General features: G+C 39.0%; 1 non-coding gene across 1 annotated transcript; it reads left to right on the forward strand.

The window, feature by feature from the left end:
- The first annotated feature begins 1,108 nt into the window (after window positions 1-1,108).
- On the forward strand, window positions 1,109-1,181 carry trnaa-agc (transfer RNA alanine (anticodon AGC)). The gene has a single exon. It is a non-coding gene; the product is annotated as a tRNA-Ala (tRNA).
- Window positions 1,182-3,281: the final 2,100 nt, after the last annotated feature.

The raw sequence follows: 3,281 nt of genomic DNA on the forward strand, positions 1-3,281 counted from the left end.
TAAAAACGTTCTTTAAAAAAAATTGCAGGATAAATTGAGGGACATTTAAGCTTTTAGAAAATATAAATATTAAAATAACTGCATTTAAAACACTTATTAATAGAGAAGAGAATGTCCTGTAACAGGGGGCACATTTGTCCTACGTCACATGCAAAAAATTTGGTCAAAATTATTAAAGTATAATATCCTGAGCTGGACCAACATATATTTCTTATACTTTAACAAGCCCTCCTTCAGATAAAATGATAAAACCATGAAAGGTTTTGCACTTTTTTATAGAAAGTTACCAACCTGAAATGGCACCGAATAGTAGGAATTACCCTGCTATCTCAATTTGATTTTTATGGATTTTTTTTATTTTGCCACATATAAATACACATAACATAAAATTCTCCTCCTGATATGTTTTTCTTTGTGTGTGTAAGCAGCAACATACTTCACCTAAAACTTTATATAATCGCCTTCAAGAGAGCCGAAACAGAAATAAAAACATTTTATTTTATTTGAAGTTCTACAGGACAACGTATGTTAAAGTTTGTAATTTAAGTCACATTCTTGTGAGGATTAAAACAGGTTCCAGATCCTGGATAGCTCAGTCGGTAGAGCATCAGACTTTTAATCTGAGGGTCCAGGGTTCAAGTCCCTGTTTGGGCGAGTTGCTTCTTACTGCATTAGGTAAGCGGTAATGTCCTGTACTACATGGTTTATTTAGAATGATGAAGAATTTGTACTTTGTGAGATGTTTGTAAGTGAAATAGCATGTACTTGATCAGCTTGAAATAATAGCACACTGTATGTGTAACATGTTCTCCACACCATCTAGTTGTACGTCCAGCTGTTTCAAACAGATTGTAGTACAAAGAGGACAGTTTAAATCTATATGTATGTGCAGCCTAATAATGCACTGAGTTTTAGATATTAATACCCACATATTTTATGTTGAATTACATGCATCATAATTTTAGTTCTTGCTTCACGGAGCCGCTTTGTTATTGCACTGCACTAAACAGTTGGCATATCCTGCACTATTTTGGCCCTTTCATAATGACGCATCAATGCTCTGTTAGTACATTACAATTTACAAAGGTTAAAGGAGGGTCCTTCATCAGGGGAATTAGCTCAAATGGTAGAGCGCTCGCTTAGCATGCGAGAGGTAGCGGGATCGATGCCCGCATTCTCCAGGTTTTAAATTTATGTAGAGAAACAGATGGACTACAGTCAGTAATTGTAGAACTACAAAGTGCTTCTATATGGTAAGTGGAGCTGATAAAATGGACAGTGAGTTTAGAAACAAAGAGGTTTTTTTTATGTTATGTTCTAACCTGTAATAAATTAGGTGGAGGTGGAGGCAAACCGCAAATTAGAAAAACAGTGGCCACATTTCATGTAAATCACGCTGACCTGTTAGAATGAGGTGCGATCTACCAGTATGCACTGTGCGAACAACTGGTAGATCGCGATCGACGTAATGGGCACACCTGATGTATAACAACTGTACTTTTGGTAACCCTTTTGGTGGCCTTCTAAGGAATTGCTCCTGATAACTTTTATTGTTTATTGAAACACAACATTTCCATCACAGATCTGCTTCAAAATTTGTAAGGTCAGTTATCAGATCTTGTATTTCTAAATTAAACTGTAATGAGTGACATTATGAGCTTTAATTAACATATCCTTCTGAGACAGAGCAATTCATTTTTGTCCCCTGTGGGAACATGTGTCCGAGATCTCTAACACAAGCACCATTGATGCAATCCATTTGAGTACTACTGTACTTTATAGAGTACACCCTGGGCTTTTTAGTAATGTCACATTTGTGGGTGTGTGGCAGCTCATGATCTTTCTTGTAATCTTTTCCTAATAATCAAATTGTTTCAAAAGATTTAAAAATGTACAGCAATTTCATTCAATGTCCTTTGCAGTGGACAGCAGGACTTTCTACCCCCTGTTTTTAGCCTATTTCTATACAAGGAAGCAGAAGGCTAAGTAAGACAGAAGATTTTATTACGAATTTATGCAGGAGAGTCAGATTTAAGGGGAGGCATGGTGGCTTGGTGGGTAGCACTGTCACCTCACAGCAAGAAGGTCCTGGGTTCAATCCCCAGGCAGGCCGCTCGCGTCCTTTCTGTGTGGAGTTTGCATGTTCTTCCAGTGTCTGTGTGGGTTTCCTGGGGTTAATTGGAGACACTGAATTGCCCTATGGGTGTGTGTGTGTGTGTCTTCCCTGCAATAAGACACACACAGCAGTGCTTCTGGAGTTTTTAAACACTGTTACTGCTGGACTGAGAATAGTCCACCAACCAAAAACATCCAGCAAACAGCACCCTGTGGGAAGCGTCCTATGACCACTGATGAAGGTCTAGAAGATGACCAACTCAGCAATAGATGAGCGATCGTTTCTGAATTTACATCTACAAGGTGGACCAACTAGGTAGGAGTGTCTAATAGAGTGGACAGTGAGTGGACACTGTATTTAAAAACTCCAGCAGTGCTGCTGTGTCTGATCCACTTATACCAGCACAGCACACACTAACACACCACCACAGTGGTAGCCTAGTGGGTAGAGCTTTGGGCTATTACCCAGAATTGGCGGTTCAAATCCAGGCTCTGCTATGCAGCCACTGTTGGGTCCTTGAGCAAGGCCCCTGTCTGCTCCAGGGGTGCTGTACGATGGTTGACCCTGCACTCTGACCCCAGCTTCCAAACAAGCTGGGATATGCAAAGAAATAATTTCTTTGTACTATGTATATATGACAAATAAAGTATGTCTATATCTTTATATCTACCATGTCACTGCAGTGCTGAGAATCATCCACCACCTAAATAATACCTGCTCTGTGGTGCTCATGTCAATAATTGTAGAACTACAAAGTGCTTCTATATGGTAAGTGGAGCTGATAAAATAGACAGTGAGTGTAGAAACAAGGAGGTGGTTTTAATGTTATGGTTGATTAGTGTAAACTCACACACTGTTGTATGTGCTTGCATTACTGTAGGACGCGTTTTCAGTGCATTACCGTAATATCCGTAAAATGTGTTCTTGCAAAGTTTGTGTAGAGACTGCAGCAGCGGATACTGTGTTTGTTTAGAAATTGTGGTCATACTTTTTTCAACAAGGTAAGTTTATTAAAATAAATGTTTTTTGTATATTAGCTTCTGGATATTTTCGGATGCTACGGACAAAACTGTGTTGTACTGCTATGATGATACGACTATGTTCCAAACCCTTTTAGACTCTTCCACCACCGTTAGCGATTCTCTCAGTTAGTTCAGCTCATTAA

This window comes from Trichomycterus rosablanca, unplaced genomic scaffold, assembly GCF_030014385.1.
Source record: "Trichomycterus rosablanca isolate fTriRos1 unplaced genomic scaffold, fTriRos1.hap1 scaffold_147, whole genome shotgun sequence".
Classification (NCBI taxonomy): domain Eukaryota; kingdom Metazoa; phylum Chordata; class Actinopteri; order Siluriformes; family Trichomycteridae; genus Trichomycterus; species Trichomycterus rosablanca.